Below are 12,210 nucleotides of genomic sequence, written 5' to 3' on the forward strand. Positions count from 1 at the left end.
CTTTTGTATAGTTATATATAGACACAGTTTGTTCAAGCTGCTGGAGCCTATAGTATTACTGAGTTAGTGACAACATGTTATTTACTTGGCAGGAAGGCATGTAGAACAAAAGCAGCACTTCAAGAGGAGCAGAATAGGGAAAACAGCTACCTAGGTGTCAAAACATTTAAGTAAAATCAAAGTCTGTAATGCATGCTTCAGCTGAACTGTACCTGAAAACGTCAAAGTGATCATGAAACAAGCTCTTGAATTCCATGTTCTACAGGTTATCACAGGTTAATGCATAAACACTTAGGACCTCAGTCTATTCTTAGTATTATGCCAATGGCATATCACATAGTAGTAGAGTAGACACATTCCTACAGACATCTAATTTTCATGCTCTGAATTGTTTTGAAGCATGCCTTCATTCGTTCATTAGGGAACTTTGTTATTTAACATTGGTCCTCCAAACAGCATGTGTTAGAGACATAGAGTAGAGGTTGTACGCACTGCAGTGACTGTGTCTGCGTGGAGAGACAGATGTTTCATTGCACCAGTCTCTACAGTCACTACATTCTAAAAATATGAAAACACAAAATGGAATGCAAAAGCCAACACATTTTCCCCCAAAATACCATCGCCCTTTCTTTTCTTGGGAAAGAATCACAGGTTCATAGGCAAGGAGATATTTGTAGAACTTTCCAGCTGATGTTCCCTGACAACAGACGAGGGCACCAGAAAAATGCGGTCCACTGGAAGGAGCAGCTATCTCTCTCAGTAGAAAGAGCCATGCTATATTTAAAATTACTACATTTAAATAATAGATAGGGAATATCTATTTTAAGACATCCTGTGAAAAGTTGATGGTTGGGGAATATGATTGGTGGAGATGGAAGTAGTGACATCGCAAGGTAGTGTGGCCGAGCGGTCTAAGGTGCTGGATTAAGGCTCCAGTCTCTTCGGGGGCGTGGGTTCGAATCCCACCACTGCCATGAATGTTTTCTAGGATGGAGTAATGCTTGGAGCATCCTGGGTTGCATTAAATAGTCAACAAACTTGACTGGTGGCCTCGTTGCTGTCTACAGCTTCATTAGGCAGAGGAAGTCTTCTTGGAATATGATGATGAGAATGCAGTAAGAATGGTTCAAAACCTGCACAGAGAGAGGCTTGGACATTAAGAAATGTTTCTTTACTGAGAGAGTGACACAAACTCTGGAGCTTTCTAGAAAGAGGTTGTCAATGCAACTTGCCTGTTAGTGTTTAAGAGGCATTTAGATAACGCCCTTAGTAACGTGTTTTAATTTTTGTTCAGCCTGAGGTAATCATTCAGTTGGACTGTGTGTCCATTGTATGTTCCTTCCAACATAAACAGTCTATTTTCCTCTAATTTTGTTTTCATCTGTCTTCACAATCAAATGGATTAAATTTTCTGACCAGACTGCATTTTTCATGATGCACTAGGGTTACATGACCCCAGTGAATCATTGGAGAGGCACCTTATTTTGGGAACTGAGACCACAAGGGGAAATGGAGATGGAAAGCAATGCAGATATGCTTTCCATGAATCATTAGAAGAGATAATTTTTTTTTTTCAGCTGGAAGTATTTAGGTTTTTCACTGATATAAAAAAATAGTGCCTTCCAAACCTCATCTCCCGACCCTGCAAAGTCAGTTTTGTCTTTATCTGCTTTAATAAGATGATGAACACCTCTGAGTGTTGCATGTAGTTAACACAATAAACAGAACTATGGTTTTGAGCAACATAAAGACAGTTTTAGTTCTCCCTACTTTCCTTTCTTGAGAAAATACCATTTTCTGGCCTTTTCTGATTCATCTGCACTGTGTTTACTTCCTTGTTAAAGAGACATTGTGAGTAAATTAACACTTAGTGCTGACTCACCATCTAAGAATTTCATCAGCACCTGCTTTATTTTGGGTGTGGTTCTACTCAGCTGTGCAGTAATAGGTGCTTCACAGTGCTTCACATAGATATTCAGGAAATGCTGTCTTTAAAGCAGCAGTACCTGTACTGCAATATGCTGAGGTTTGGTATGCACGTTCTGTGTCCTGAAAGTGCATGAACAGGTTGTCCAATTTCTTTGGTATGGGTACCCTATAATATATTGTGAGCAATGACAGAATATCAGTATTTTGAATTTCTAACCCACACAGATCACTAATCTTAACTCTTGGGCACTTACGACTCTATTACATGCTAAAAGTAAGAGAAGGTGGGAAATTCTCTGCTGATAGACAATTAACTGCTAAATTCAAAACCTTTCCAAGGTTCAAAGATGAAAGCAATAATAATATGCCAGCAACAGTTTAATTTATTTTTTATTTTTGACAGGCTGGATCTATGGGCTGTGGCCAATGGTATGAGGTACAACGAGACTCAGTGCTGCGTCCTGCACTTGAGTGTCTGGAAAGTTGCTTGGTGGAAAAGGACCTGGTGGTGCTAAATGACAGAGCTGAATATAAACCAGCTTGTGCCCAAGCAGTCAAGAAAGTAACCATCATTCTGGCCTGCATCACAAATAGTGCAGGACAGGGCAGTGATAGTCCCCCTGTACTCAGCACTGGTGAGGAAAGACCTTGAATCTTTAGTTCATTTGTGGGTCCCTCACTACAGGACAGACATTGAGGTGCTGGAGCGGGTCCAGAGAAGGGCAACAAAGCTCGTGAAGGGTCTGGAGCACAAGTGTGATGAGGAATGGCTGAGGGAGCTGGGGTTGTTTAGTCTGGAGAAGAGAAGGCTAAGGACAGACATCATTGCTTTCTACAACTATATGAAAGGAGATTGTAGTGAGGTGTGGGTCAGTCTCTTCTCCCAAGTAACAAGTGATAGGATTAGAGATAATGACTTCAAGCTGTATCAGGAGAGATTTAGATTGGATATTAAGAAAAGTTTCTTCACAGAGGGGGTGATCAGGCATTGGACCTGGTTGCCCAGGGAAGTGGTGGAATCACTGTCCTTGGAAGTATTAAAAAACAGTGTAGATGAGGCCCTCAGTGACATGGTTTAGTGGTGGTTTTGGCAGTCCTGGGGTAATGGTTGGATTTGATGATCTTAAAGGTCATTTCAAATCTAGTTGATTCTATGATTCTATTAATACATAAAGGGTGAAAACTGCTGTTTTATGAATATTAGTATTTAACATTATGAGCAGTTCACAGCATGCCCATATGGGCCTAACATGCTCAATGTTTAAATATCATTCAGCAATTATGGAACTCTCTGAAAATGTTCTTCTCCTGCTGACTCTAAAAATGTATTTATTATTTGGTTCTTTTATTTGTAACTTTAGGTATCAGTAGTACCTCTCTACATTGTGGCTTATCAGGCCTAGAAACACTTGTTTGGAAATAGTTTCTTTTTTAGCAGTCTTCATCGACTTCTTTGAGATTCATAAAGCTAACAATTTGTTGTTTAAGTCTGAAATTTTCAAAATGGTAGACATCTAGATCCCAGATTTTTACCAGATCAGGATATGTATCAGCCATCTCTTAACTAGGCTGAAATGAAGTTACGTTTTTAATTCCAATTTCTAAACATCATAGACACACAAAATCAAAAAGGAGATTGTGATCACCTGCTCTGACTGATTTCAGTTTGAGAATATTTCTCATAGGGAAATAATTAGTCTTGGTTTTAATAATTTTAATGATGAACTGCCAATTCAACTTTTGTAAAGTTTTCCAGTAATTAATTTCTCAACTTTAAATTATGCAGAATTTTTGTGGTTTCAGTTTCCAGGCATTGGGTTCTGTTGTAATTTGCTTTAGTAGACTGAAAAACCTTCTCTTATCACGTACTAGTTCACTACAGCAATACCAAGACAGAAATCCATAGAAGCCAACAGCCAACTTAACCTACAGACACTAATCCTCTTTATATTTCTTCTGTTTTCAACAGTCTCTTTCTCAGAGGTAGTTTTAGAACAGGACTGGGGCAATGGTCCAATATTTTTCCATTTATGACTGCATGATCCTAAAGGGATTATCTCGTTGAATAATCCCACTCTCTTTTTCCCCAATACCACCAACAGTCTTGAGGCTTTTCTTTGAATCTTCTCCAACATAATAACCTACTCCTTGAATTATTAATATTAGAACTGGACATATTACTAAAATATTGCCAAATGCAAGAACAGAATAAGATAGATATTTTAATCAATATTTAATTTTTTAAATTGACAGATTTTGGCTGTATTCTCTGCTCATATTTACCTAATTATCCAGCAATATTTCTGTCAAAGGGGCATCGTCTACTCGTTGTCTACTAGCATTTTATCTCTACAGACCAACATTCTTTGCTCCAAGGTGTATACGTTTTTATTTTTCTGTGTTTAAATGTATGCTGTTTGGTATTTAATTGTTTAAAAAATAACATGGTGTCCTTTCTGGACATTATTTAGCAATCCTTGTTCATCTCCAGCTTTGTTAGTCCTTTATTTTATTCCAAATCTTTCAAGATAGTAAATAATGTCTGGCCAATTAAAGGCCGATCCTGTTGCACCTCAGGTTCTGATCGCCTGCTTAAAATTATTGTTAGAATCCTGTGAGTTTTTAGTTACCATGTTCCATGTGGTTAGATATCACTTCAGCTTCTTAATCAACTTTAGCTTGTCATAGCAAGTAAATTAACTCCCAGAAATCAAGTAAACCGCTTCATCAGTGCTGTGGACTAACCTCAGGAGGCAGCTGATTTATTATTACTACTATTATTATTATTATTATTCTATGGGCTACTCCTGTAAAGTGTCCATAAAATATCCATAAAATGTGTTGAGTTATTTTAGTCCATGACTTTGGACAATGGTGACAGATCAAGAGCTGGAAGGTAACAAGACCATATTAGGTTCAAGATTACTTAGGCTAGATGACATCAGCTCATTTGGGTGTGACAGTAGTCATGACAAAGATCCTTGAGTAGATGTGCTGGTAATTGTGGGTACCAACCAAGTTGGGGTTTACTGCTGTTTACAGAAGCAAATTTAAGAATTTGTTGATTAATATTATCCATGAATTAGCAGGAACCTCAAACAACAGCTTCCACATTTATTTGACCTTTAGAATAAACACCCTCAAATGAGTACGTACATAGGTCAGCGTGGTAACAACTTCTGAACAGACTTTTATATTTCAATTATTTTACCTTGCTTTAAATTTCTCCTGGAGAACCTAATAGAAGATAGTAATTATTCTTGTAGAAAACCAAAGAATATTTTTTTTGTGTACAGAATTTGTGCTTAAAATTTTGGAATGCAAAGTCTTCAAATTCCAAAATAGATCAGGAACAGTTCCAGTGTGGTATTGTCCATTCAAACTCATATACGTGACATTATTGTGTGTGTCAGCTGTATAAAGCAGCTCTCTGATTCACAGTTGTCAAAGGACCAGCAGTAGGGGATTTTATTTTCAGAACCTATATTATTGATACAATTGATTTTAGAAGAGCTTTCATAGGTTGGCAGAAGGCAGATACTTAACAGAATATTGTCACTAGTATTCATAGAAATCATACAATATTTTTTTATAAATTCTTTTTTAAAACTTTTAGACAAAGATTCCCAGGCTGATGCAACATGTTTTTTTTTTTCAAGTACAATTCCTGCAATGTTACCCTCTGTCCAGTATTGTCTTTTTCCTTTTATTTCCTCCATGATTACCTCACTGCAACAGCACCATATCTTTCTCATTGCCTTCTTTTCTTCCAGTGCCTCCAGTGTTCCAGAAATCATTCTTGTGTGTCTGCACACTTTGCCAGATTTATAGAGGTATCCATTTCTAAAGGTTAGCCACCTTTCAGCATATGTAGTATTATGTTCAAAATCTTGTTATTGTAGAAATAGGAAGCAAATGTTATGTATGCATAAAGCCATGAACTTATTGTACACATTAAGGAAAGCTTAACAGGCTAACAATTATTAAACCAGATCTAATCATTAAAGAAAGAGTAATAATGAAGTTAAAATTTTTTACACATACTTTTTAGTTTCTAACTCTATTCCTTGTGTTATGCTTTGTGTTATGCCTTCTCCCCTGGGTCCTAATATCGGTGGTTTTAAACTACTGTGGGTGCTGGTTAGAGGGCTGTTATGGTAAGTGTTCTTGCAAAAACTAGTGTGATGTTGATGGTTTCTTGTGAATAATTTTTATATGTTTGCTTAAATGTTTTTACATCTTTCTCTTTATTCATTGATATGAATTGGCTCCACATTACAACCAAACTTACTAAGTATGGTGCTTTTTCTGTATGCTTCATACCATGCCTTTGTTCTCCTTGTTACTCCTGAAACCAGTTTTGTCCACCTTCAGGTTTGCATCTCTGTAACTGATTGCTGGTCAGGTGGCTCCAGATGTGAGGCCCCAGTGCCAAGAATGTGCTCCATCTCTTACCTTATGTCTGGGTTTCATCTGGGATAGAGTTAATTTTCTTACCAGTCCTGCACCCCCTCATGTCAAATCCTGTCTCCAGCTTTCAGACTGCTGCTCTTGTATCAGTTCTCTGTTACACAGAATAATTACTTACTACTCTTATTGATATAAAACTATGCTTGTACCATACAAAGACAAAAGAGTTAAGAGAAAAATATGTCATGCCAGATCTAACAGTCTGAGAGAGGTAAGGCTGCAGTAGCTCCATGCCTCCAGGTCTAACAAGTAAGGAGGCTGAAAATGTATTTCCACTAGGCACATGTGCACTTAGCAGAGATATACATCACATATATATGTGTCTAACCACACAGATAACAGGCAGAAACACAGAACACTTGCACAAACACAGGTAACAGCAATGGTCCCAACCTGCTCTTCTCTCTGGCTGAGAAGGATAGAGATGTTAGTGGGAATATATCTCATATCTATATATACACATACAGTGTGAATCCCTCCAGCAGCTGGCCTCATACACCCAGCCTGTCCAGTCACTGTTCCTGGATCCCAGTCTCTTCAGTTGCTGGCAGGTAGACAAACATGCAAGGTCACAGACACATTCCAGTTGACGATACAGATCACGACACAAACAAATATATACACAGAGGTGCCTATGACTCCCTGGTCCCACAGCCAGCCTCCCTGTGCTCTCACTCTTAAATACACTGGCACTCTCATGCCCAGATTTGGCCCCCAGACACGCACACTCACCCACAGCCACTTCCTGCTGCTCATTCAGCTTGATCTTCACTGGTGGTCACACACTTGCACAACCACACTCACTCCAGTCACTGGCACTACAGACCCCATATGTGTGCATGAACATGGGGTCAAGAGCCCCTTATTGGAAAACAATTGAAGGAATTTAATAAGAAGACAGAACAGACTGCAGTGATCAGGCACAAGGCATGACCAGACAAGCATCCTGACGAGCCCCTGCTTACATGCAAATGGACCCTTCTGTTCCCTCATCCCTCTATCTCCCATACTTGTTTCTTCCAAAATTGCCTAAATCCTTCTCTTTTCCCACATTTGGTTCCTCCCCTAAACGTGCCTTAATACATCCTCTGCAATCACAGCATGCTTTTCCCCTGCCTCCCTTATTGTGTCCCTTGCCCCTTGGCAGGAGTTCAAAAGGTGACTGGTCCCAATCATGATGGGTTTTGCCCCTGGACAAAAAGGCTGAAGCTCTGCTAGGACAGTCCTGGGAGGAGCCCAGATGGGATATCCTTCCCTTTAAGTCTTTAATTTGTGTTTCCCATCTGTTTTCCCCATTTCTCTCCTGTTACTTGGAGTGGTAGTGATTGGCTTTGAGATGGGCTGATGGATCTCTGGCCATGGTTCTGGGAGTAGTTAGCAGTGCTCCCCCACCCCATTGTAGCTCTACGTTCCTTTGTGGGTGTGCAGATAAGCTTTTATCACATAACCTAAAAAAAGTACAATTACAACACCTGATCAATTACAGAAATTGCCATCATAGCTAAACCAAGTGAAACAAAGCTGTAGGGAGGTCAAGAGAAGTCCAGACACAGCAAGCTTGCCAGGCCTCAGTCCTGAGGTCTTACAAACTCCAATGAGTATACAGAGCATACAGACTGCTACTATCAATGACTCTGCTTTATTACAGGGTATGTAGTTACTGCTAGCAGTTAGCTGGTATACTAGGTGACACTTCAGAGTCATTTGCTTTAGGCCACAGGAGACTTGATGGCACATTTGGAAACTGTGCTGCCATGTTTTCAAGAGTACTTGAACTAGATGAGCTAAAGCCGTCAAGCATGTGTGAAGAAGCTGAGGTAAAATTACACATTTCAGTTGCTGGTTAGATCCCAATTTATGAAAAAGAAATAACTAATATACCCTATTAGACTGATTCTATGAAAAATCTGTATGTTACCTTGAAAATACAGACAGCAGGTAATCTACCAGTGTAAACTGGCAGAACTGAACTGCAGTCACATTTCCATTAACGGAGTCGATAAAATCAATGAAGATGGGCCAAGTTTGACCAGCAGGCAACCTAATTTGAGATGCTAAAATATAGAGTATATCAATGAACAACTAATCAACTTATTTAATAATGATGAATGGAAAGGTTGCTTCCTACCATTGAACAATACTTTGAATAAATTAAAAGTAGGTCATTTGCTATGACTGCAATAACAGATATGTTAATTATTAAATATGGCATTTTAGAATCTGTCTTTTATTTGATTTTTTCCATTTAAAAGCATTTCTAGGAATAATCACTTAAAGAAAAGGGAATAACTGGGATATAAATGACAGAATTCTCTTTGATTAATTTGCTACCTAAGAAGATTATAGATCTTTTGTGATGAAGTTTTTTTTTATCTGTAACTCATATATGTATAAAGTAAATACATACCTTTTCCAGTTAAGTCTTTTTCTTAGTTTTTTACATATTTTCCCTTGCAAACCTCTGAATCTATCAAGCAACTTAAACACAAGTGGAAAGAGGGTCTTAGGTCTCAAAAATAGTGAATTCTTAGGATGTCTGTGAACTTTGGTATTTGGAAACACCTGATATGTGCTACAAATATTTTGAAGACTGAAGCGTAGGTGCATCATTGCACAATGGGAAAGTCACAGATAATTCACATTTACAAATGTCTGTCATGAAGAAAGAAAAAAAATAGGTTAGAACTTGTAAACTTTCTTTTGGTGCTAAGGTCAGTCAGCCATAATGCACAACTGGTAAGAAACTGGGTTTATTTTGTTGAGGTGGTTATGAAACTTCTACTCCACACTGAGCTAAGTCTGCGTACATATTCATTTTGGACTTCACAAAATGAAGCTTCCTTGACTAGAGATTGAATTCTCTATGATGTGTTATTCTCATAAGAGTTTACCAGCCTTGCAGGTAAAGACCAGTTTTCATTCTGCCTTGCCTCAGCAATTGATTTACACCATACAATACCTTCTGTAAAAGTGATCAATCCTGAGTCCCCCACAGCCTGGATGGAACTGATAGTCCACTTAGTTTCATTGTAGGAGGACCTCAACAAGTCTTCCTCAATCACATTCATTTTGAAGGTGACCTCAATAACTTTCATTTTCAAAGACCTACAACATTGTGAATAATGACTTGAAGGATTTGATCCTTTTAGTCCTAAGAAAAAAGTATGGCTTCTATGGGATATCAAGATTTGAGAGATACCTGTATCTTGATATCTCACTGTCATTTGTGGTTCTGTATCTTAATGCTATAGCTTAATGCATAGCTTAATGCTATACCATCATAAACACCTCTCAGTCACAGTCAGTAGCAGTTCATTTTACTCATACTTGGCTCCCCATCTCATGACAAGGAGATTTATCTGGAGAATTTTGCCACTGATGTCAAAAGGGGGAGCATTTCTACAGGGTGTTTTGAACAGAAATTGATTATCCCAGGTTTCTGACTTAGCGGATTGAGAGGCAATAACTTGATTATGAAGAAGAAAAATCTACTCCATTGTTCTGTTCCATATATGGAAAAATATATTTCATTCTACCTTGCAGTAAAAAGGTAGGCAGAAGTTAGAGGGAAAATTTTTTCTTTGTATCTTCCGGGAAAGTTCAATTATTCATTGCCCTTTGGAACATAAAATTGCAACTAAGCATAAGGGATTTGAGCAGGAAAATATAAGAATCATTTACACTTTTTTTGATCTGAAAAGTCCTAGTGTTCATTTATGAGCTGCAGTGAGGTTCTCAAACATCATTGATCACTACAGATGGGTACAAACACATTAGAGCTTTTAAGCACCTGTTTGCTTATCAAATGTTCACATGGTTAGCTACCCTCTGGTTCATGTAAGTACATTAGTTTTAGAACATATAATTAGCTTACAATAACTGCACTTGTAGTAATTACCAGTCTCCTGAAATAAAGAACTGGATTCTATTGAGTAATGGGGGTAGCTGCAACTTAAAAACAAAGCTTCTAGACTGAGCAACAGGGCTGGATGACTCAGTGTAAAATGTTTGTCTTACTTCTGGTAAGCCTGGTTCAATTCCACAGTGAGTATTTAAGACAAATAGCTTGATTTCGTTGCCATCCATCAATCACAAGAAAACACCACCACACATAATTTATCACGATTTGTCTTTTCTGAAGAGAGTTTCAGGATAGAAATAGCATGAAGACCGAATTATTTCTCACTCAAATGGGTTGCACTGTATTTGAGGATGTGGTGTTGGACAGAAACCTCAATATGAAGCTCTCTGCCAAAGCACACATTAGAGTGCTTACTTTGCCAGAAGTATTTAGTGGCAATACCATTTATTCCCCCTGTTTGGGATGATAGGGTTTCATCAATGTTTATGAATATGTAAAGGGTGGGTGTCAGGATGATGGAGCTAGGTTTTTTTCAGTGATATTCAGTGACAGGACAAGGGGCAATGGGTGTAAATTGGAGCATAGGAGATTCCATGTGAACATCAGGAAGAACTTGTTTACTGTGAGAGTGACAGACCACTGGAACAGGTTGCCCAGGGAGGTTGTGGAGTCTCCTACGTTGGAGATATTCAAGGCCTGCCTAGACAAGTTCCTGTGTGATGTACTCTAGGTTACCCTGCTCTTGCAGGGGGGTTGGACTAGATGATCTTTCAAGGTCCCTTCCAACCCTTGGGATTCTGTGATTGATTCTATCCTTCAGAATGGTTAAATTAAGCAAAGAAAGAAAGATATGATCACGTAAGTTTACCCAATGTATGATGCGAGGATTATTTCACTAGATGATTTCCGTGCCCTGTATGCTAGCTTTATAATAAAGGCACAGGAAAATTCTTGACCTATATAAATCAGTATAATTTTGCTAGAGCTATGCATATTTCTATCATCTCTGGGGAAGCTTGCAATTCATAAACTATCCTAAATCTAGATCCAGTCCCAAGGACTTTGTTCTGATGGCATAATTCTGAAATATTGCACACTGAAATGTGAGCGATCATATGTCATAAAGTCATAGAATCATAGAATGGTTTGGGTTGGAAGGGACCCTAAAGATCATCTAACTCCAACCCCCTTGTCACAGTCAGGAACACCTTCCACTAGACCAGGTTGCCCTAAGCCTCATGCAACCTGGCCTTGAACCCCAGGGATGGGGCAATACTGATCAGCCTTTTTCATAAATATTTTCCTAATTCTTTGTGTACAGTCATCGTTCATACTTATACATAATCCTACCAGATAAAATACTTTTATACTCAAATATTATTGTAGAACTAAAATACAGTATCATGCTGTAAACTAGAAATGTATTTACTTCAAAACATTTCTGTTATAGCCATACTGTAAAAGCAACCCAAGTCAAACTATATTTATAAACCTTAAGTTTTATTAAATAAAAAAAAAAAAAAACTGAATAATTCTTTCATGAGGTTTTGCTTTATTTTCTGAAATAGCTTTTCATGTCACAGGATTCAGAAATCTGAAAACTGAGATACAGTCACAATGCTGTACAGTCATTTTACTGAAGTTAGTTAATCAGTAGAAATTTTACCAATGGCTGAGAAACACAGGAATATTTCAATGGCAGTAGATATCTTCCCACCCTTGTCCTTATTTATCTGGAAATTGACTGCTCCCATTTTATTTGGAATACAATCTGGACTGATTATCCAGATGCCAGTTTGTTCCCAAGGATATGCTAGAGCATCATCATAGAAAGTGAATTGTAAAAAATCAAGAATGTTTAATATAGGTTGATTGGGTGGAATGTGTTTCTGCTCAATCTGGTACTGCCTGAAGAGTTGTACCAAAGGTCTTAGAAGTTAAAGTCCTAC

The 12,210-nt window shown here is 38.2% G+C and overlaps 1 non-coding gene across 1 annotated transcript; it reads left to right on the forward strand.

Annotated features, from left to right (window-relative positions):
* The first annotated feature begins 892 nt into the window (after positions 1–892).
* TRNAL-AAG (transfer RNA leucine (anticodon AAG)) lies at positions 893–974 on the forward strand. Its single transcript has one exon. It is a non-coding gene; the product is annotated as a tRNA-Leu (tRNA).
* The last annotated feature ends 11,236 nt before the right edge of the window (positions 975–12,210 follow it).

The sequence above is a fragment of the Melopsittacus undulatus genome, chromosome 5 (assembly GCF_012275295.1).
Source record: "Melopsittacus undulatus isolate bMelUnd1 chromosome 5, bMelUnd1.mat.Z, whole genome shotgun sequence".
In the NCBI taxonomy this organism is placed as follows: Eukaryota; Metazoa; Chordata; class Aves; order Psittaciformes; family Psittaculidae; genus Melopsittacus; species Melopsittacus undulatus.